General features: G+C 38.2%; 1 protein-coding gene and 1 long non-coding RNA gene across 2 annotated transcripts in view; both read right to left on the bottom strand.

Moving 5' to 3' along the window:
- The window catches only part of LOC149222210 (uncharacterized), a 110,893-nt gene extending 88,684 nt beyond the window's left edge, over window positions 1-22,209 (bottom strand). The window contains exon 1 of the long non-coding RNA XR_016249416.1: window positions 21,655-22,209. This is a non-coding gene — a long non-coding RNA (uncharacterized LOC149222210). The remainder of the gene's footprint in view (window positions 1-21,654) is intronic.
- LOC149222209 (putative oxidoreductase At4g09670) overlaps window positions 1-25,045 on the bottom strand; it is a 230,563-nt gene that overhangs the window by 97,011 nt on the left and 108,507 nt on the right. The gene's annotated exons all lie outside the window — the stretch shown is intronic.

Raw genomic sequence — 25,045 nt, 5'->3', positions numbered from 1 at the left:
TTTCTTGTCTTGTCTACTTGGATATTTCTCAGATGAATGGGTAAATGAGCCTATTTTAGGTTTTCTATCCACCCTTTCCATAGAAGGACTTTCAGTCATTTTTGACTATGGTCACTTTCTTGCAGATGTCATACATGAAAAACTCCTTCAGTTTCTAACAGAAGGAATGTTCAAATACTCTTCTATTCTCATGTATATGTTTCTTTTCTTCCAGACAGACAGGTTTCTTTTTGCAGTCCAGAAACTCAGTCAGCAGGGTGAGCCTCAGTCTATAATTTTTTGGACTTCAATTATGTTAAGTTATGGTATGTTCTATGCTTATAACAATTTACTTATCTTTCTTATTATTATCCACAGATTAGTAATCACATGTACATAAAGTAAAGTGCAAATAGAACATTAAACGATCGACATAAAACAAGCCAAGACAAGAGACACAAGATGTGGCGGCTAGCCAGGGACAAACCCCAATGTGGGGAAACCCTTTGATCAAATCTTCCTTTATCTTCAATAATCCAGCAGAGAGAAATAGTACATAAATCTGATTTACATCAGCAACAACAAACCCTAGATCAGTCCCAAACTAGGGCAAACAATATCTTGCAAACTGACCGTCGGATCGGCTTGATTCCACCACCAAAAAATGCGGCCTTCAGAGGAGATCCAGATGGACCTACAACGCAGTTCTGAGGAGGGAGTCTTCTGGTCAACGCTGGTCAAACTTTGGTTCTGCAGTTGCAGCCCTAAATTTTGCACCTTCCTTCCACATGTGTGAGAGAGAGCCTTTTCTGCGCAAGAGAGAGAAGAGACTCTTTTCTGCGCAGTTGAGAGAGAGATGTGATGAGATGAGTGTGTCCAAATGAGGAAAAGACCTCCTGTATTTATACACAACTGTTGATGATTGAATAGATACGACTATTGGCTTTCTGGGCCTACATGAGTTGTAGGTCGGTTTGATAATTATTCCATAATCAAAATAAATTCATATCTCCATAAATACTTATCGAAATCGGATGATCTTTAGATCAATCCTACACCTCTCGACGAGAGGAATCTAATAAAAATATTATCAGCCATGAATAAGATGACCCACATGGAGTTTGGCCTTAGTTTCCAATTTTAACAAATTATCAGAAAGCATTCATAGGAGTACAGGTTTAAAGACTTCATTGACTAGTTCATATATCCAGCAACTTGTTTGCTGAGAAGCTAACAAGTTCCTAGGATCAGTGAAGACATTCAAAAGGTGTTGCATCTCCATGAGCAAGTGAAAACAGGTGATTGGTATTTATACCAAAATTATACAGAGATCAGGGTTTATGGATTCGAGTGGCCACCCTATAAACTACCAAAATACCTTCCTATGAGGATATTTGCATTAGAATACATTAGGCAAAGAATCCAATCAGATAGCATTCATTTTGTGGCAGCCAAGAAGAAGTCCCAGTTCAGAATCAAAACACAGATAGGGCCATTTATCTGTAATAGTAGATCGGCAGGAGAGGAAGCAAACCTCCTTCTCAAACAGATGATTTTTTCCCTCAGCTTCACATGGTCTTATGACCACTTCGGGGTAATTTCTAAGCTGCGGGTGGAGCAGAAGACAACCCCTTATGTACATACCCAAAGACCAGAGATTGAGAAATACATTGCAGGAGGTCGAGGGGCAGGTGCTGTCCAGAACCGCTTTGGAGACTCCTACCCCTAGAGAAAAAACTGAGAAAAGGCAAAGAGAAGATGATTCTTCTCCAATAACAGAAGTCTAAGCAAAGGAATTCAAGATTTACACGAAGAAAACAAAGACAAGATCCAATGTAGATTTCCCACCAGTGGAGGAAACACAGGGTACTGTTGTACTCTCTGACCTTCATACTTTAAAGTTTGGAAGCAGTACCATTGATTCTCTATCATCCTCAACCACTAAAGAGAATCCAACCACAACACCTCATACACCAGAGTCATTTACAGAACAGAGGCAACTAGACATATTTCAAAGGTATAAAGAAATCAAACAGAGGAATGAAGCCCTCCATGACAACATTTATACTCAATTCAGGAAACAGTCTTCCTCAATTCAACATAGGCTCATTTCAGCCTATGATACAGAGAAAGGAAGAATGCACATGGAATTCTTGCAGGCCCAAGTACCTCAACCTAAATCAGCAGCTGATTTCAAGTAGACCACATTTGAGTTTGAGGCAAAAGATGTCCATCCTTTGGACTAGATGGACATGCACAGGCAAACAGGAGAGATGGTGTACTCAACTTTCACACAGACTGCCATTACTGCTTCCAAGCTACAACTATCTTTGAACAATGTTCAATCACAGCTCAAACTGGAGAAAATTTCCTCTCTGGCCAAAGATAATAGAATCAAATATTTAGAGGAGATGGTGATCAAAGCAGGTTTTGATCCATGTAATTCAAAGGCCATGGAAGAGATTATTAAGAAGAAGAATGTTGATATAGCATCCCTGAGAAAGCAATTGAAGCTCCCTGCCGCTGAAGATCCTCAGGCAAAGGAGAAACAGAAATACAGAAAGAGGAAATGTTGAAGCCACTTGTGCAACAGAGTGCACAAATTAAAGAGATGGAGGCAGAGATGGATAAACTAATCAAAGAATAGGAGCATAATTCTCAACTCGCTATGGTTCCTCTTGATGTAGTGCCTATTGCATCAATACTTCAAACATGCATTCCTACTACACAAACATCCACCTCTATGGTACCCTCTACTTCAACTGCATATGATTCTATCAAATTGGCCCAATGAATGGAAAATATGCCGATACAAGGAGAAGAAATAAAAAAGCTGTGAGAAGATGTAAAGGTCTTACAGGAACAAAACACCAGATATGAGAATTCTTTCCTAACAGAGCTGCAGAAATCCCAGAGGCATACCTAGAGAGTGCAACAGATATAAAAGGAAACTGCCATAGGTAATACCCAAGCCCAGGTTAAGGAGAACATTTGGAAAAGGATAGATGGAGCCATGATAGAAATCTGGCCGTCTATATAGATCATATTTGAGCAGAAAGAATTAATTGAGAAATCTAATGAAGCCATTGAAGAAGTCAGAGAGTGGTTGGGTGATAAACCCAGTGAAGCTACATAAATCATTAAGTTCCTCAATTCAAAAAACAAGCAGGACCTAGAAGAACTGGAGATTGAGGACAGGACTAGGACCATACTAGAGGTAAAAAAGGTGCTGACCAAAAGGAATTTGATCAGACAACTGGAAGAAAAATGTCAAGTTCTGGACATTGGTGTACAAAGGTTCTTCAGCAAATTGGAAGTTCTCTACAAAAAGGGACTTCCCAGTTTATTAGTGATAAATGACAAGCTCAGCACATGGTTAGATTACAGCCAAAAATTGATGATCACTGCTAAAGACGACTCTAAGTTTGCAGGAGTGAAAGGCAACATAACAGGGAAAGCATTTTTAGAAACATTGACATATGATTTAGACATCCAGTATGAAATCAAGCACATCTTTATTTCCAAACTAACTTTTTGCAAAATATATTGAAGTGGACAAGGTCTACAGGAAGTTACTCAAGATGTCTATCCCTAGTGAAGAACGTTGGGATAAATTGTGCGAGTTACTAGAGTAAGAAGATGATTTAGTTGTACAACTTAGCATTAACAGGACATTGGGATTCGAAGGGCTAGATATTCAATAGTTCCCCCAATCTAGTGCCAACACTTCAAGCAATTTTAATTTTCCTAAATTATTGTAACAATTAGCTAGATTCTGTTTAGGAATTCCTAAAATACATCCTGGTCAGTTATGATAGGATATTTTGTAAATAAAATATAAATACTTCTCTTTTGGAAGTATGAAGGGTTGATTTTTGCGTTCCAAAAAGCTATCGTACTATTTCCATTTGATGGGCTGATCAGTAATAAATAAGACATTCTTCACAGGATTCATGTGTTGGACTATTTGGTGAAGTGCTTCTCTCACTGTCTATGTTTCCATACTTATGTTTTCTTAAATCTAAATTATTTTACTGAAAGTTGATGAATAGAATTTGTTGAAAGATACACTCTGATTCTGGCTGTGGATAATTTAAATGTTTTCTTCTGGTATCAAGTTAAATAATTCTTAACTGCTCCTTAGCTTCAATTGAACCTATATCTTTTCTTCTATTACATTTCATTTAAATCTAAAAGATCCAATTAGTTCAACTACCTTGCCCTGTGAAACTCCTTTGAAAATTTGAGACAGATCCACGTTAAGTTTGTAGATTCCATAGCCAAATGGAAGTTTCAGGCATTTAATCAACCAAATCAATTTTAAAATCAAACTCCGAATTCTCATAACTAGCCTAATATTTAAATACAACAAAGTTAAATCTAATAGAGAGATCCCTCTCTGAGTTTAGGAAGGCTAGATCCTAAGCTCCAAAGTGGTTTTGTGGTTACCTTTGTGTTTTCTTTCACAACCTCAGAAATTACAGAGTGCTAACATTCTGGCGACCATACTAGGGAGAACAATCCTTCATTTCATTTTTACAAAATTAACTTCCCTAGTTCATAAAACTTTATTTCAGGAAGAGTAATGATCTAAATTTTAGAAATAAAGGATTAGAGGTTGTAAATTGTGTCTCTCACATTTAAGATTTGGCTCCAAAAAGAATTTACACCAGATCTCATCCTGATCTAGAACCTCCCGAAATTTTAGATGATCCTGAAAAGTTAGTAAGGAAAAGAAGTTTAGCTGAAAGTCAAGGAAGTAATAGTCCCCTTTCTAGGGCAAATTCTCTTCTAGAAAAGTTCATTACCATACAAGATATTCAGTTTGACTTACCATTTGAACACAGTCTATTTAGGACCAAATCTGAAATTTTTGTCGATCAAACAATAATTGATAAATCTATTCTGCAACCCTATAAATCTGTAGGACCATCTGTTGAACCTGATTTTGATTAGCAAGCCCTCCAAAACTTTGACAAATTACAGGATCTTGTATCAGCACTTGATCAAGCTGTACATCAAGCCTATATTCAACAATCTGTTGAACTTTCTGCCCTCACTATTGCAACATCATCTCTTTCTTCCCAATCTGTTCATCCTACATCAATTAGTCCCACCCCTTCTGTAATCTCCACTACTTCTCCAGTAGTATCACAGACAGTAACCCAACCTATCCCAAAAAATCCTATATCTATACCTCCCATAAGATCACACATTATTCAACCCAACATGGCTGCTCGTTATGCTCCCTTGGTTTTACCTGGGCAGTTGCATCCTATGCCCCAAGATTATCAAACTAGAATTCCTCAATTTGATGCCACTGGTGCTATCAATGCACAACAACATATAGATAAAATGAACGATTTCTTTGATCTTCAGGAAGTGGATGAAAGTGATGTAAAGATGAGACTTTTTGCCCAGAGTTTGGGTGGAGAGGTAAGAAAATGGTTTAAAAATTTAGCAACAACTAGTATAGCTGACCTTGCTACCTTTCATTAGTCTTTCCTAAATAGGTGGGAAACCAAAAAGAATCCTCTTCAGATCCTGAATGAATATAAAAACCTAAAGAGAGGACCTAATGAGACTGTGGAAGAATATTGTGATAGGTTTAATAAAGTTTATAATGCAATTCCACCTGCTATTAAACCTCCCCGGGCTTGGCCCTTATACATTTCCTTGAAGGATTTGATGTTGATATGGCATATCAACTAAGAGAAAGAGACCCTACTACCTTAGAGGAAATGCAAGCTAATGCCCTTAAAGTCGAGGCTAATTTATTAGCCAAAAAAGAAAAATTAAAAACTGAAAGAAGGGTTACTATCAAAGAGGAACCTTCCTCTTCTTCTCCATCTAATTATAAAATAGATAGTCTACTTAGAACCATGGAGAAAATGATGGATAGGATAAGCATAACCAATAGGATTCCTCCTAGAGAAAACCAAACTGTTCCCCAAATCAGAAATCCAAATTTTAGAAGAAACCCACCCTAGATCAAACAAAGGGACCCAAAAGGGTCAGATCAACGTGTGAGACCTCCTTTTCAAGAGAACTATACAGATGAGGAGGGAGAAATAGCTGAAGACATGAATGATTCTCAAATCAATTTAATGGGAGTAAATGACAATGATTCTACATTTCTTACTCAAGAAGAACAAGACCTTTTTCTACTATCTTAGGATGAAGTAGATCCCGAGGAATCAGAAGAGTATAAGAAAGGTTTTGAAAATGCAATTATGGAAGTCCACAAGCAATACAATCTGAGGAGTAGGAAAACACCTGATACTCCAAATAAAAAGCCAGCTGATACACCTGCTAAGAAAAACCTTGAGATTCTTGCTAGAAAGAATACTGAGGTTCCAACCCAAAAAAGACCTGATATTGTATTCAAACCAACTCAAACTGATGATCCCTCCACTAGCCAACAAAGAGATATCTCCCAAAAGGACTTGGCTGAAAAACAAGAGGCCATCAATTTAAACAAAACTCAAACGTCATTCAATATAGAACATGAATTGGCCAAGCTTAAAATATCCATTCCTCTAACAGAACCGATGGACAAAATTGCATACAGATCACAAGTAATGCAAGAATTAAGTATAGGTGAAGATACAGATACAGTCAATGTATCTGATGATCAACCAGAAATATTGTTTGGCCCTGAAGTCGATGGTAAACTCCAAGATGGAGATGTACCTCCTTTTTACATTAGCTTAAACATTCATGATAAAATTTTACATAATGCAATGCTTGACTCAGGGGCCTCTCACAATCTCATGCCTAAGGTTATCATGGAAAAATTGGGACTAGATATCACTAGACGATACAAAGATCTGTATTCATTTGATTCAAGTAAAGTAAAATGCCTTGGACTTATTAAGGATTTGTGTGTCAACTTGGTGCAAATACCAACCAAGAGCGTGGTAATGGACATAGTTGTTGCTGATATACCCCCTAAATATGGCATGCTACTATCTCGTTCATGGGGAGCTAAACTCCAGGGAACCCTCCAAATGGATATGACTTATGTTACAATTCCAGTGTTTGGTCAGAATAGAAGACTATATAGGGAAAAACTCATGAAATTTATGGTTACTAGTCAAGATAGACCTCATAATTATCCCTTATATTCAGTCCATTCAGACCTTGATTCTTTTATTTTGTATAATGATGGAAATATACAGGAACAAGTTCCCAATGAAAACACTGAGTTATGTCAGACTGAGGAATGCCAAATAGATATCAGGGAACATGATAAACCAGATGAACCTTTATGGAATTTAGGTTTTGATGGAGCTGTTAGTAAAGAAGGATCAGGGGTAGGCGTATGGGTTACAAATTCACAAACTCGTCACTCAGAAGGCCATTCATATAAATTAAATTTCCAATGTTCTAACAATGTAGCCGAGTATGAAGCCTTAATTTTAGGGTTACAACTTTTAAAGAAGCTAGGTGCTAAGCGAATTGCAATTCATGGAGATTCTGAACTGATAATAAAACAAATTAAAGGGGAATATTTTGCTAAACACCCAAGGATGAGGGCCTATAGGAATGTTGTTTTGGATTTTTTAGAATCTTTCATTGAATATAGCCTGTCTGTGGTCCCTAGAGGTCAAAACATCCTAGCTGATGGTCTTGCTACTTCAGCTAGTACCTATAAAATGCCATATTGTCCTAGTCACCAATATACTATTGAAGTAAAGAACAGACCTATTGTACCAGACAATATTAGATACTGGCAAGTTTTTGGAAATGATGCACAGATTGAAAGTTTTTTGCAGTCAAAAGATGAGTTTGAGTATGCTAATATAGACACAAAAGTTGACCTAGAAGATAGTGTACATAACGGTGTGACTAAATTAGATTTGAAAGAAATAGATCAAGAAAAAGAAGAATCAGAAATTTTACAGTTGAAAGACAATGTTTTGCCTAGAGGATTAGCCCCCTTAGAGGATTTGTTTGACTTTAATGATGTAGCCAAAAAGCCTAAAATCAAACCTACTGGAGTTGAAGTTGAAGAATGTAACATTGGAACTGAACAAGAACCTAAGATGATTAAATTGTCCAAACTTATACCCCCAGCAGAAAAGCAAAATTACATAGACTTGTTCAAAGTATTCATAGATGTGTTTGCATGGAGTTATGAAGATTTGAAATCCTATGACACTTGCATTATACAACATAAGATTCCCTTAAAAGAATACCATAAGCCTTTTAAGCAGAAATTAAGGAGAATCAACCCAATGTTCACGCCTCTAATTGAAAAAGAGGTCAAAAGAATGTTTGATGCCAAGATCATAGTGCCATTAAGATATTCTAAATGGGTGTCTAAAGTAGTTCCAACCAGTGTTGCAGGAAACGTCACCCCCCTCGCAGATCAAAACCCCGATCCGCGATCCGTACGGATGTGTGGGGGAAGCGTCTTTCGAAACGTGTTTCAGGAAAACCGAAACACGTTTCGGGCTGATAAACACGCTTTCTGGAAATTTCAAGAAGCGTGTGCCCGAAACGCGTTCCGGATAGTGCTTTGGCCGTATGAAGCGTCAAGCTTCTGAAAAAAATTATAAAAAAATGAAAAAAAAATATTATATATATATATATATATAATTGATGCTTCCGCAGATGCTTCGCTTCCTAGATTTTTGGAAAATGACACTTCCGCGTCCCCGCTTCCAAAAAACGTCCCCGTTTCATCCCTGCTTCGTGCAACATTGGTTCCAACTAGGAAAAAGACTGGAGAAATTAGACTTTGTATTGATTTTCGAAATCTTAATAAAGCCTCTCTGAAAGATAATTACCCTTTGCCTAAGATGGATCACATTTTGCAAAAGGTGGTTGGATCTAGTAGAATTTCTCTTTTAGATGGCTTTTCTGGTTACAATCAAGTCCTAGTACATCCTGAAGACCAAGAAAAGACAACATTTACTACACCTTGGGGCACTTTCATGTATGTGAAGATGCCTTTTGGTTTGATGAATGCTGGTGCCACTTTCCAAAGAGCAATGGACTTTACCTTTGCGGATGAAATGGGTCGATTTATAGTCATATATCTTGATGATATCATTGTTTTTTTGAAAACAGATGAGGAACATTTACTTCACCTAAGGAGGGTCTTCGAAAAATGTAGGAGATTTGGTATTTCCCTGAACCCAAAGAAAACATTGTTTGGTTTACAAGAAGGAAAACTGCTAGGACATATCATTTCAAAGGAGGGAATCAAAATAGATCCTAGCAGAATTGAAGCTATATTAAAAATAAATCCCCCTAGAAATGTAAAGGAAGTTCAATCTTTCATTGGCCAGATCAATTTTCTAAGGAGATTTATTCCTAATCTAGCAGAGCTTCTAAGAAATATAACAAACATGTTGAGAAAAGATACAGAGGTAAAGTGGAACATTGAGGCTAAACAATCATTTGATAAAGTAAAACAAGCCTTAATTCAGTCTCACCTTTTTGTAAAAAAAATCCTAAAAAAATTTAAACTTTTTGTGACTTTGGGGTTGAGAATAAAATTAAATTAAAGGGATTCACGCATTCACATTAAAAAACAATTTATTGGGCCTTGGCTCTACGACATTCATCTTTCTATCATTCATTTTAGCCGGCAATGCCAACATTTTTTGGCGTCGTTGCCGGGGATAGAGTTTTTCTGTCCTTGGTCCTCATGACATTTTTCTAATCATCTAATCTTTCATCATTTCTTATCTCATTAGCCCAACATTTCCTGGCGTCATTTGATCTTTTCATCGCCTTATCTTTCGTCATCTCATTAATCATTTCATCTGCACTTTTAGCACCTGGACATTTTGGTTCGTTTCTTGTTTGGGTGGCGACTCCACTTATTCATCCATTATTTCTCAGACAAGAAGCCCTCCCTTATATCCAACTATTTTTGCCTTTTGGATCCTAGAGCTAGATTCATGTTCAAGTGGCGACTCCACTTCTTTCATTTCTTACAAGAATTTCTACTAGAAGCTCGCTTCTTGTGGATCTCTTGATTTTCTTGAGCAGGGGTCTCTCTCTAGCATCCATTTGGTCCCTCCTTATCCCTTTAAGCAAGTCATCATGGATGACTTGTTTACCCTGTGTCATTTTGATAACTTTCTCCATGATATGCCGGAAGATGCCATTCATAAATTGCCTTTGTTCTCGAGTGGTGATTTAGGCGCTGTTAGAAAGCATCTATGGAGGGTTACTCGTACAATAATAAGATATTGTAGTTCTTCCCATTATGAACATGAAAATGTCAAGATGCATCTATTTGCTTTTTCTTTAGAGGGTGATGCTTTGAATTGGTTTCATAATTGTCTTGAAGATTCTTTCGCTTCTTTACAAGACATCATCAATGCTTTTACAGATAGATATGAAGATAAAGGTGGCTCACCTTGTGCCCCTAGTACTATGCAACAAGATGAAAATAATCTTGTAAAGGATCCAACTGTCAATGAAAGATTTCAAGACAATTCTCCATATCAGAATGTACCATCCACTTGTACCCTTGCAAGATGAATCCATGATAATAGAAAAGTAGGAACAAGTTGTCAAATCAGTGTTGACAATGAAAGGGAAAATGATAAGCATCTTATAGAAGAACTAAAGTAGTTGGTTAAAGACATTCAGTTCAGTCAAACGCAGCTGGTAAAAAATATGGAGCTTAGTCAAGAAAAGTTGATAGCTGATTACAACTAGGATATGAGAACTTTGTACACTCAACTGGAAAAACGTGACAAGGAGATGGAAATCATGAAAATTAAACACTTTGATCATGTAGCCACAATAGTAAAAAAGTGTGCTCAGAATATGAAGGCTATGAAGATCGACATGTAGAGTCATCATGAGAAAGAAATGAGTACTATTCAAGTAAATCGTAACACAATGATGGAGGCCTTGGAAGCAAGTCATGACAAAGAAAGGACTTCCATGCAAAACTATTTACTTGTCATGAGAGAAAATCATGCTAAGGAAATGGAAACCATGAAAGCTAATCATGACAAAGAAATGAGCTCTATGCAAAATTGCTTGATGACCGTAAAAGCAGATAATGACAAAGTAATAAAAGATATGGAAGCTGGTCAGATATGTCTCAGAATAAGTTATTGACCATGGAGGAAAACCATGCCAAGGAAGTTAGTGATATGAAGGTTGAACACTCTAACTAGGTGGACGCCATAACAATATAGGTACAGAAATTTCAGCATCCGTCAGAGGATGAAAGAAACAAGGAAACGTCAACAGATCATAAGCCTCTTTGTCTGTTGCAGCAAGCTCCATCCTATTATGAGGAGGTCATTTGTTCCATTGAAAAATGGCTAATTGAAGGTGACCCGAATAAAATGGAAATTTAATAAGAATCAGGTTGATGCTCAAATGGTTAATCCACCAGTCATAGAAGATCAATTTATAACTCATGACACTTGTGAGAATGATCCATCATTCTTGACAGAGCAGATGTAGAATGAAGAAAGACATGTCATGCATATATTACCTATTTCATCTGAGAGTTTTGAAGCAGAATGTTCCACATCATCAGTGATACAACCTGCCACAAAGAAAAAGCGCAAGAGAAAGAGAATGAGAAAGCGATTTGATGCATCATATGGCCGCGAACAACGTGATTTTTGGATAGGAAAAAGTCCTACTGTGTGCAGGATTGGACATGACACAACTGAGAAACAACCAACAAATTTGCCCGAAAGCATACAAATGCTCAGTATGCACTGTAATGAACACATCTGATGGCCTGGGGCATCTTTGTATTTTATTTCTAACCTTATACCTTGTTATTTCAGTATTTCATTTTGTAGTTAGATTTGTGTTTTTTTGTTATTAGGATAGTTAATAAATAAAGAGCTTATATCTTTCCTATGCTTAACGTTATATGATGATTTTTGGATGGACGCTACTTATGTTATGTTGTGTGTTGCGTGGATGCAGATTCTGGATTCTCACATTCCTCCAGTGCAACATATCCCCATGTAGAGCTAGATGTTGACCACTACGTGTCAACGACCTATAACAATACACCCCCTTTTTTCGCAAAAGGGATAGCGCCTAATCGATGTGTTCGTGCCGTACAACTACCATCATCAGTTTCACTTCCAAGATGTTATGTAAACCCTTTCTGCATGCGTATAATGTAAATAATCTCAGCAAATCCGTGTCGTGTTTGTAATTGCCTAGATAAACCTACTTTTCTAGTGACGATCTACATTCTGGGAGGTTTTTTGTCTCACTGATCCATTCTCGGATGGTCAACAGAGTTTTCCTTCAGTCTTACCCCAAAGCCGGAATGTATTTTATCACTAGGATCTTAGGTGAGTCCTAGTGTTCTAGATCGAGTATTTGTAAAAGTGATTTTGGAATAATCCTAACTATTTGGTTAGGATATTTTATTACAAATTGCTTGTTTTGTTGGATTATATTTGTGTCGGAAAAATAGGTAGTCTGCGAGGGTCTCTTACAAATGGGTTTTTGTTAATTTTAGGTATGTTCTATGCTAGAGCAATTTATTTCAATTTCTTTTCCACATTAGCAATCACATCAGCATAAAGTAAATTGCAAATAGAACATAAATATAAATCGCAAAAGACAAGCCAAGACAAGAGGACACAAGATGTGGCGCTAGCCAGGGACAAACCCCAATGTGGGGAAACCTTTGATCAATTCTTCTTTTATGTTCTTCAAAGTTCAGCAGAGAAAGTGAGAGAAATAGTACATTTACAATAGAAGTCAATCACTTTGACTTTTGATATCAGCATGAGATCAGTTGAAGACATATTGCTTCAACTGATTCTCTAAGGTGACTCGTTCACCTATCATAGTGCTGCATCTCGTCTATTTGCTGCACATTACCATGTGACACCTTGCTGTACTGTCACATGTGTTGAACCTTGATGACTGAGCTACTCTCATCTTCATGCTGCATCTTCCATGGTCTTATTCATCATCAAGCTGCCATGCTCATGATCTCATTCATCATTATGCTGCCCATGCTCATATCATCATGCATCATTACGCTGCCCATGCTCATATCATCATGTTTCTTATTATGCTGCCCATGATCTCATACATCATGCTGCCTTCCTTTGGAGACAGATGCTCTAGCTGTTTTGGTAGTTCTCGGTAGTTCTCGGTAGTTCCGGCTTTTTCGGCAGTTCTGACAGTTCCATCATTTCCAGCTTTTCTGGCTTTTCCAGCTTTTCCGGTATTTTCGGCTTTTTCGGTGTTTCTGGCTTTTCCGGTAGTTCCAGCTTTTCCGACTTTTCTGGCTTTTCCGGTATTTCTGGTGTTTCCGGCTTTTCCAACAGTTCTGACTTTTTCGGCTTTTCCGGCAGTTCTGGCTTTTCCGTCGTTTCCAACTTTTCTGGCTATTCCGACAGTTCCAGCTTTTCCGGCAGTTTTGGCAGTTCCGGCTTTTCTGGCTTTTCTTTAGGATCTCTCCTCCTACTAAAACCCAAAGACAAGTAGAGAGAGGAAGAGATCCAAGTGTTTGTAGAAATGACTTGAAGTCCTCTTCTATTTATACTAAAACGCAGAGGTTGAATAGACATGACTGTTGGGCTTTTGAGCCTACATAAGTTGCTGGCCGACTTAACAATTTGTCCATAACATAAATAAATTCATAACTTCATAAATACTTATCGGAATCGGATGATCTTTAGATCAATCCTACAGCTTTCAATGAGAGGGATCCAATAAAAATATCAGCTGCCATAAATAATATGACCCACATGGAGTTTGGCCCTAGTTTCCAATTTTAACACTCCCTCTCAACTAGGGAGAAATCCATCTACTGATCCATATGTCCAACTGTACTATCTCGCTAGCAGTTCCCTGCACTGCTCTGCTCAGCTCTACTAGCTTTGCTCAACTCTACTGGCTTTGCTCTGCTCTCTTCAGCTCGATGGCTCTGCTCTGCTCTGCTGGCTCCGCTAGCTCTGTTGGCTTTGCTTTGCCCTACTCAGCTTTGCTGGCTCTGCTCTGCTCAGCTTTGCTGGCTCAGCTCTGCTGGCTCTGCTCTGCTCTACTCAGCTCTGCTCATCTCTGCTCAACTTAACTCTGCTGAACCATGAAGAAGAAGAATTGATTGAGAATGTGTCATACCATTCTCTACTGACTCGAAGTCAGCCTCAGAGTGTGTACCATTGGTCACAGACCAGTGCTCAACCGACTCGAAGTCAGTGTCATAGTAGGTACAACTCCTACCACTGGTCCCAGATTAGTACTCTACTGACTCGAAGTCAGTCTCAGAGTATGTACCATTGGTCCTAGACCAGTCCTCAACTGACCCGAAGTCAGTGTCGTAGTGGGTACAACTCATACCACTGGTCCCAGACCAGTATCATTGATCCCAAATCAATGAAGGTCATCCTAGAATAGGGAGTATGGTAGATACAACGATGTGTCCATCGATACTACTATGGTTCTTATCCTCATTTCCCTACTCATTGATCAGATGAGAGGTACTTCCCATGAGTCCCACACTGCATGGGTAGGATGCCTCGACAGAGGAACTTAATCAATCCTGTCCTCACAGGAGAACTAATCATCCTGCTACATAATCGCCATGGAGAACACATCATCCAGGCCTCACAGGAGAACTAATCATCCTGCTACACAATCTCCATGGAGAACACATCATCCAGGCCTCACAGGAGAACTAATCATCCTGCTACACAATCGTCATGGAGAACACATCATCTAGACCTCACAGGAGAACTAATCATCCTGCTACACAATCGTCATGGAGAACACATCATCTAGACCTCACAGGAGAATTAATCATCCTGCTACACAATCGTCATGGAGAACACATCATCCAGACCTCACAGGAGAATTAATCATCCTGCTACACAGGAGAGTGAATCATCCTGTCCCACAACAAGAGAGCAAATCATTGTGTCCCACAAGAGAGCGAATCATCTTGTTCACAGGAGAGTGAATCATCCTGTCCACAGGAGAGCGAATCATCTTTCCCCACAAGAGAGCGAATCATCTTGTCCACAGGAGAGTGAATCATCCTGTCCATAGGAGAGCGAATCATCTTGTCCCACAAGAGAGCGAATCATCTTGTCCACAGGAGAGCGAATCATCCTGTCCATAGGAGAGCGAATCATCCTGTCTTAGAGCGCACCACTAGGGGAGGGTGAGTCACCTTGTGGTCGTATGTTGCTCCAGTAAGAACCACAAGCCCCCAGAGCTCAATGTATACAACATGCAGGACCCTTCTACAAGGGTCTCTTGACGACTCCAAGTCGTTCGGGAAAATCACAGATTTGATCTTTCCCCGGGGCTTAAACAAAGTGTAGCGACCTGTACATCATCTCATAGCGATGGAGCTTCCTTGCTCATAGACTTACCATATCCCAGATAAGGTAGTATCTGATGTCTATTTGCTGGAGCAATCGTCGAATACGAGATTCCTCAATAATCGAATCCCACCTCTGGTTATCACAGAGAATCACAGTGGTACAAACAGCTCATTGAAGAGCTTCCCCAACCAGGCAGCTTCATACGAGATCATACTCGTAGATATGTATCCAGTCTTAGCGGTGCTTATAACAACCGACTTCTGCTTCCTGCTCATCCATGATATCGAAGCAGAATCCAAAGAGAAACAACACTAAGAAGTGCTCTAGTGATCCTCCACCATTCGAATAATGATGCAGTTTCATATTTCCGGCAGTGTATCTCAATCCATGAGAGATTGTGCCCCGAAGACATCTCAAAAGATTCTTGGCACCAATCCAGTGAGGTTCAACCAAATATGAGCTCACCATGCTAACTGCAAAACATATGTCCGAATGGAAGTTCACCGAGAACATCAACGCGAATGAGTTTATGAGATTCAGAGCCATTTCCCAAATCTGGTCCGACATCACTACTATATAACTTCTAAAAGTTGAGATCCTCGAGGTAGTCACAGGCTTGTAGTTCACCATTCCACATCTGGAATCCAACTCCCTCTTACTTCTGCAAATGAGAGGGTCTGCACCTGTTAGAAGTATGTCGTCCTCATAAGGTGCTGGTATGAGAGGTCTATTATCCACAACCTTCGGATGGTTTGGATCCGTTTCACTCCTAGTGAATCCCAGCTTTATCACACAGCTATTGATCCTCTCATACTATGCTCGGGGTGCTTTGCTTCAAGCCATAGAGGGCTTTCTTCCACTTGCATATGCGAGATTCCTGATTATCAATCTCAGACCCCTTGGGTTGTTCTAGACCTGTGGACCTGCTACATGAGGGGAATGGTCCCCTTGTAAAATTTTCCTTCCGTACATCTCAGACATGTACTTTCATGCTCCTTTTGAATTCAGGCATCCCTGTCACCATCTTACTCACAGACCTTCGGTGCTATGTGACAATGGACATGGTCCCCAGTGGACTTCATGCAATTTGATACAACCATCAACTCAAAAACATCTTTGAAAATTCTATTTCCAAATACATACCTTTCCATCGATGAGTGCCACCCTGAAATCTTTGACTTCCATTTCCGAGATGGACACCACGTTCTTCTTGTGATCAAGTACATAAAAGTGATTCGGGGTTCCTTGCTTTCTTTGAAGAGTCGACCATTTCCTTGATGATCTGCGTTACCTTTGGACACTCCTTCGCATAATGGCCGAACTTATTGCAACCAAGGCATCTGCCTTTCCTTCCACCCTTAGATCCGAACTTCCCAATGAAGTGATTTTTAGATGGGCCATCAGAAACTTCTACTACGCCATTTTGATAATATGTTATGCTTCGACTTCACCCTTTGTGAACTTAGAAGAGAGATGTGGAACCCATTGATCCTTTTGTCTTGTCCCTATTGTCTTTGGTGATTGCTTGCTTGGGCATTGTCTTCACCTCAACTCTGATTCCATGTTAATTTTAGGTATGTTCTATGCTAGAGCAATTTATTTCAATTTCTTTTCCACATTAGCAATCACATCAGCATAAAGTAAACTGCAGATAGAACATAAATATAAATTGCAGAAGACAAGCCAAGACAAGAGGACACAAGATGTGGCACTAGCCAGGGACAAACCCCAATGTGGGGAAACCCTTGATCAATTCTTCTTTTATGTTCTTCAAAGTTCAGCAGAGAAAGTGAGAGAGATAGTACATTTACAATAGAAGTCAATCACTTTGACTTTTGATATCGGCATGAGATCAGTTGAAGACATATTGCTTCAACTGATTCTCTAAGGTGACTTGTTCACCTATCATAGTGCTGCATCTCGTCTATTTGCTGCACATTACTGTGTGACACCTTGCTGTACTGTCACATGTGTTGAACCTTGATGACTGAGCTGCTCTCATCTTCATGCTGCATCTTCCATGGTCTTATTCATCATCAAGCTGCCCATGCTCATGATCTCATTCATCATTATGCTGCCCATGCTCATATCATCATGCATCATTATGCTGCCCATGCTCATATCATCATGTTGCTTATTATGTTGTCCATGATCTCATACATCATGCTACCTTCCTTCGGAGACAGATGCTTCAGTTGTTTCGGCAGTTCCCGATAGTTCTGGGTTTTCTGGCAGTTTCGACAGTTCCGGCTTTCTGGTATTTTTGGCTTTTCAGGTGCTTCCGGCTTTTCCGGCAGTTCTGGCTTTTTCGGATTTTCTGGCTTTTTGGTCTTTTTGGCTTGTCCGACGTTTCCGGCTTTTCCAGCAGTTCCGGATTTTCCGGCAATTTCGACTTTTCTGGCAGTTTCAGCTTTTCTGGCTATTCTGGCGTTTCCGGCAGTTCCGGCTTTTCCAGCTTTTTCTTAGGATCTCTCCTCCTACTAAAACCCAAAGCCAGGTAGAGAGAGGAAGAGATCCAAGTGTGTGTAGAAATGACTTGAAGTCCTTTTCTATTTATATTAAAACGTAGAGTTTGAATAGACATCACTGTTGGGCTTCTGAGCATACATAAGTTGCTAGCCGACTTAACAATTTGTCCATAACATAAATAAATTCATAACTTCATAAATACTTATCGGAATCAGATGATCGTTAGATCAATCCTACACTTTCAATGAGAGGGATCCAATAAAAATATTAGCTGCCATAAATAATATGACCCACATGGAGTTTGTCCCTAGTTGCCAATTTTAATAGTTTTCCCCCTTTGAGATGTAAAAAATATGAAAATCATGATGTAAAGTGTCTTGAGGGTTGGAAAAATATTATATCCCCTCATAGGTTAATTAATTAAATTTTATGACAAAAAATTAATTAAAATCCTAAGCCAGAAATTTAATTAATTCTAGGTCCTAGGGGAATTTAAATTCTCCAAAGGAAAAATTCATCGGTCCTTAAAGAATAAATTTTAAGAGATCCAGGGACTAAGGTAAATTAATTATTTTGATAAAGTTTAAGCTTTTGATCCCTGGGGTTAAGTCAAAGTCAAAATTTTGGGGAAATTAATTCAAAAATTTAATTTTTGAATTAATTAAAATGCATTTAATCGAAAAATTTGAATTTCCCCAAATATTTAAAAATTTCGACGGATGAGATTAAAAGAAATTTTAATCCTCATCAACGGTCGGGATTGCTGTGACGAGGATCACTTGAACTAGTTGGAGGATTTATTTTTAAATAGGAAGTCATTTGTCAGTCAATTCATCTGACCTTTGAGCCTTGTGCTAAGCAAAAAGTTCTTGTGTAATTTTTTTTTGGATAATAAAAAAAGACTTTGGGGTTGATTTTCGTCGGTGTTACTTTTCATGGAAATACTGTAAGCTGTGTCATTTTCATGCGTAATTTTTTTTTTTTAGCCATTGATGATAGTTTCTTAAGAGTGATTTGAGTACAAGTATCTTGCTCAGTCACTAGGGTTTAAGTGATAATTTAAATTTTGAATGTAATAGCAGGTATCTCTATTTATTTGAATTTTATTATCATTTTCTCGCTCTATTTTGATGGTTGGATTGAGTTTTGCAGGAAGTCTTGATTTTAAGATCATCGGGCATTCGGGGAAGTTTTCAGTTGGACCAACCAACTCCTGATCCGTGTTTTCTGAAGAGCCCAACATAATTTGATCCCAGGCTTATCATAAGATTTTTATTGGTGATGCATGAAGGGTTTTGAGCTAAGCACATCCTTTAGAATTCAAAAAATTTAATTTTTTATGTGCAAAATTGATAAATATTGCTGTTGAGAGCCTTAGATTATTAGATTTGGTAGCAAGTTGGATTCGCACTCCTCAGATCTGATAGATTTTCCACTTTTGTGTATAGATCTGCAAAACGTTTTGAGTATTTTGACTTGGGTTTTTGGAGTTTTATTTATTTTTTGTTTATCTGGGTTTTGGGTGTTTTTCGTTTTCAAGTACAGGTTGCAGATCTTAAGGTGAAGTTTGATTTGAAGCCTGTTAAATTGGCAACTAGGGCCAAACTCCATGTGGGTCGGTTTATTTATGGCAGCTGATATTTTTATTGGATCCCTCTCGTCGAGAGGTGTAGGATTGATCCAAAGATCATCCGATTCCGATAAGTATTTATGGAGATATGAATTTATTTTGTTTATGTAATTATTATCAAGCCGACCAGCACTTATGTAGGCTCTAGAAGCCCAAACGTCGTGTCTATTCATCATCTACACATTAGTATAAATAGATGAGGTTTGATGTCATTTGAAGACACAATTCTTGAGTGATCTCCTCCTCTCCACGTCTTGGGTTTTTGGAGTGAGACACCAAGAGAAACACACGCTGGTCTTAAGATGATGCCCTACCAACCCATGATGATGCCATAAATGATAACGCAGTCATGAACTCACAAGCAATGGAGATGATACGTGAAGGGTAAGCCGCAGTTACGTGAAGGATAGCCGCAGGTAGCCGCAGCAGAAACTCAACGCTGTAACGTTGGACACTTACCATGCAGTCCATAGAAACGTTGGACACTTACACGCAGTTGATACGCTGGTAATGAACCGCCGTGATGAAGAGGTGCTGCAGTATATCATGGCAAACGCTGTTCATGACTAGGACGCAGGCAATATATGCACCAAGTGAAGCTGAGCCACAGTAATGAAGAGGCAACGCAATTATGGTTATACGCTGGGCAGGCCACAGTAATGAAGAGGCAACGCAGTTATACGTTGGGCAGTCTAAACGCTGGTTTGTACGCTAGTTTGTAAACGCTGGACAGTCACTAGATGGTAAACGATGGACAGTCATTGTAAATGTTGGACAGTCGCTAGATTGTAAATGTTGGACAGTTATTGGATTGGAAACGCTGGACAGTCAACACAGTTAGGGTTGTAAACACTGGACAGACACTGGTTTGTAATCGCTGGACAAACACTGGTTTGTAAACGATGGACAATCAACGCAGTTGGGATAGTTGTCACATATATATATTGAAACGCAGGTATTATATGTGAACGCACTCACTCAAGCACATATGTATACGCAGTCACTCTGGAATATATATATACATGAATATATATGCAGGTATTATGTGAACGCACTCACTCAAGCACATATGTATACGCAGTCACTCTGGAATATATATATACATGAATATATATGCAGGTATTATGTGAACGCACTCACTCAAGCACATATGTATACGCAGTCACTCTAGGAATATATATGAACAGCATCTTGTCAACCTGCAAGTGTTTTCATCAAACAGATGAAGCTGAAGGATCTGTCCTATGATCAAGGATCTCAGCATATAATTTATATTAACCTGCATACCTCAGTGTGAACTGTAATTTGATGGGTATTCGAGATAAAGTTCCACGGTTGCAATTACAGTTTAGACACACATGGAGATCTAACCTTCAGGTAGACTTCATGGATATGATAAAGAAGCAACAGTGAGGGTCTTCATGATGATGTAATAATGGTGCAGCAATGAGGACAACCTCAGTCTCAGCACTGGAAGTCTGGGCATAATTACATTCATAGCAAGGTCAAGATCTCTATGAAGTAGTGATGAATGATGATGAAAAATGTGACACTGTGGGCGAAGTAATCATGTGCAGCATGATGTATGGGCAACATGATGAAGATCATAGGCAGCACAGTAATGTATGAGAGCATGAGAAGCATGATGATCATGTGTAGCATGATGGTGCTACACAGTAAGGTGCAGCAAATGGACGAGATGCGGCACGATGATAGGTGAAGGAGTCACCTTGAGAATCAGTTGAAGCAGAATGTCTTCAACTGATCTCATCATTCGAAATGATCTATGCTAGATCCAGATAAGTCAAAGTGTTGACTTCTGTTGTAAATGTAATCTCTCTCTCTCTCTGCTAAACTTTGAAGATAAAAGAAGATTTGATCAAAGGGTTTCCCCACACACTGTGGGGTTTGTCCCTGGCTCGTGCCATATCTTGTGTCCTCTTGCCTTGGTTTGTCTTCTGCGTTTTATATTTATGTTCTATCTACAATTTATCGTAGTTCTGATGTGATTGCTAACTGTGAAAATTTAAACAAATTGCTCTAGCATAGAACATACCTAAACTTAACAAAGCCAGATCTAGGCCTTGGAGGGTAAGATCTGGCCTCAATCTTTTTTGCAGGATAATATCCAAATTTTTGCAGTCCAAGGATTTTTTTTAAATATTTTAAAATCTGGAAAACATTTAAATTTTTAAGGGTTGCACTAGTAAATCTTAAGCAGAGGTATAACATCTTAATCTGGAAATTTCTCTTCGGTTATCTGGTTACCTGTCTGCTGCATGGGGTTTTCAATTTCTCTGTTGTAGAAAAAATTTCGAATTTTTTTACAGGGCCCACAGTCTTTTGTTGCTGCCTGCATTCTCCACAAATCTGCAGATGCATTTGCTGCCCTGGTTTGCATCCTCCTCTGCGTGCTTGCAAACTTTCATTGCCTCTTCAAAATCGAAACACTTGTTGCACTTTCTCATCACTATCTGTTTTTCTTTTTTTTACTACACGTTGTTCCCATTCCTTCGCTGTTATCATTTCTCCTTATCCTCCTGCGGCTTTGCCATCATCTGCTCGCCAGTCCATCCCTCTCACGCATTCTGTTCGCAGCCATACTGCTCCCGCATCCCTTCCTCTATCCGTTGTATTTAGCCCTGCCATTCCTACAGTTTCTCCTCCCTCTGACCTGCGTCCATTCCCACTGCTTCTTCTCCATATGCCATCACTGCCTAGACCCTGCCATAGATCCGCAAACAATCCTCATTCCTCCGCTCAAGCTCGCAGACCTCCCTCATCCTTGTCGCTGCCTCTTCGACCTACACAGAACAAGGCAAACACTTTGACTTTTTTTTTTTTTAAGTTGTATGCATATGAGTTAGGTTATGTTTGATTTGTATTGTTTTAGTGTCTGCGGTTAGGGTTTATTTAGATTCTCTTTTTTATTTTTTGTTTCAATTTAAATTTAAATTTTTGTTTGATTCTCTATTCTTTGATTAAATTTTTATTTCATAAAAAATAAAAATCTAAAACATTTAGAAAAATTTAAAAAAGCCTCTTTTTGTTTGACATTTGATTTTTTATTTTTTATTTTGATTTTCTAATTTTACAAAATTAAAAATCATAAAAATTTCTAAAAAATAAAAAAATCCTAAAAAAAAGTTTAAACTTTTTTGTGACTTTGGGATTGAGAATAAAATTAAATTAAAGGGATTCGTGCATTCACATTAATTTTTTTAATGTGGCCTATGGCCCATTAAAATTTTAATTTATTAACCCTTTTAATTTATTTTACTTCTTCTATTTGTCTAAGGAATAAGTAAGATGCTAATTTAAATTTCCTTGGTATTTTTTGGTTCTAAGTGCAAAATCTTAAAATTTCATGATTCTTTCATGGTCAAGGTGCGATAAATGTTTTAAACTATATTGGCTATAGGAGAAAGTTAATTAATTCTAGATCTGGGTCATTAATGAAAATTGTTTTAAATCTAGAATCTCTTGCATATTGCAGTTTTGGGCGTTTACATTGATTATTCATATTTGTCAAATATTGGAAAATTGTTTGGATAACTTGTTTTTACTTAATCTACTATTAATTGAACATAAAGGCATTGGTCTATAGTCATTTCTATGTTGTGGTCGTATTTTGGTTACATTAGCGTTTAATCTATTCCTCTGAGTTAATCAAGATTCATTTACATTCGTCAAGTTGCCTATCTTTAAGTCTCTTAGAGCCTATGTTCCATAAACTTTTCTCATTCATTCACCTTAGGGACCACCCCTCTTAAATTTTCTAGGAGAGAGTCTAAACAGAGTGAGTAAGGATTAGAGTGAGAACCCTTACTCTAAGCATTGTCGTGGTGCCTAGACACTTTGTGCGACAACACCTACTAGACAAGCCTCTGATGTAGTAATCTCTAAATTCCTAGAGAATAATATTCTTTCAAGATTTGGATGCCCTAGGAAAATCATTACAGATAATGCTGCAGCATTCAAATCAAAGAGGATGGTGGAATTTTGCAACAAATATCAAATAACTTTGGGACATTCTACAACCTATTACCCTAAGGGAAATGGACTAGCAGAATCTTCCAACAAAAGTCTGGTTAATATTATCAAAAAATTGTTGCAGGATAACAAGAAATCATGGCACAAGAAGCTTGTAAATGCATTATGGGCAGACAGACTTACTACTAAGAAGTCAATTGGCATGTTTCCATACCAATTAGTTTATGGGATGGATGTTGTTTTTCCAACTTTGTTGGGAATTCTTGTTTTGAAAATGCTGCAAGAATTGGAGGTTGAACCAAATGACCTACAAAGGAGGATAAATCAAACAAATCACCTGCAACAATCAAGAGAGGAAGTTCACAATAGGACTCAATTGATCCAGGAAATTATTAGGAAGATATATGACAGAAGAACTAAGATGGATGATTTACAGATAGGCAATCATGTTTTGAAATGGGATTCAAGAAGAGAAGGAAAGGGCAAACATGGTAAGTTTGATAATCTATGGATGGGACCTTACATAATCCATGATTACAGGGGAAATAATGCATTTTTTCTGAAAGGCATGGATGGAACAGAGCTAACTGGAGGACCTGTAAATGGCAGGATGTTGAAACATTATGTTTTCAGGAATAGAAGGAGTTCTCATCACATTCATTACAGATACCATTTTCTTTGTAATGTTATGATTGGGGTAGCTGATGTTTGAAAATTGAAGCCTCTGGATAAGGCCCTGAGCTTTTAGCCATCTTTGCCACCATAACTACAACAACTACAAAAAGTCAGATGCAGGAAAACATTGAAGAGAAAGATTCAAGGCTACTATTCTATTGTTTTTGACACCTCACAAGGAGAGTGCCATCCCCAGCTGGAGCCATTGTTAGGTTCCTATGATTCATAGGATCAAATGATGATTGAGTGTTGTCTTTCAATATTTCCAAATGTAAATAATATTGTATATTGCAAATGATTTCCAAAAAAAGATATATAAATAAAAATAGAAAAAGAAAAAAGAAATGATAAAAGAACCCTACAAAAAGGAAAAAATGTGAAAGCGATGCTAGTTGAAGTGCCACTGATAGTACAATAATTTTTGAAGAATAAATTCATAAGGTTATGTGCAACTTGTTAAACATGCCACAATCCTTTTTCTTGCTTGAAACATACTGTTTAATCATGTTCAAGAAATTTTCAATTTATATCAATTAGAATGAATAATTTAGCTAAAAAGTGTAATCTTGGCTTAAGATTAGATTAAGTAGATTAGGTGAAGAAATTAATCCAATAGTGTAATCTAGATTAATGCAATTGTTAGATTAGTTTTTATTGTTTGAATAGGTGTTTTTAGTCCTTTAAATTGCAAAATAAATAAGCGTTTGCACTCCTAAATGCACCATAGTTGGTTTTATTTAGATTAGCTTAGGGGGAAAATTGAGCTTATTATAAAAAGTGCTATATGCGGTGTTATTTGTCCAAAGTTTGAACCTTATTGTAAAATTATACACACGATGGGACATTTTGTCATTGGCGTTTTAAAAGGCGCACATTTCCCCGCTCTTGATCGCATCACCTATTTGATCGGACGGCTCCCAAGCCTTTTCACCCCCCCGCCATGTCTCCCTTTATCAGCGAAGGGGGGGAGGTCCGAAAAAGCGGTTTCCCT

This window comes from Pinus tabuliformis, chromosome Q, assembly GCF_031772625.1.
Source record: "Pinus tabuliformis cultivar Carrire ecotype Pingquan chromosome Q, CPIR1, whole genome shotgun sequence".
Taxonomy (NCBI): Eukaryota; Viridiplantae; Streptophyta; class Pinopsida; order Pinales; family Pinaceae; genus Pinus; species Pinus tabuliformis.
This window is presented reverse-complemented; position numbering and strand designations above follow the sequence as displayed.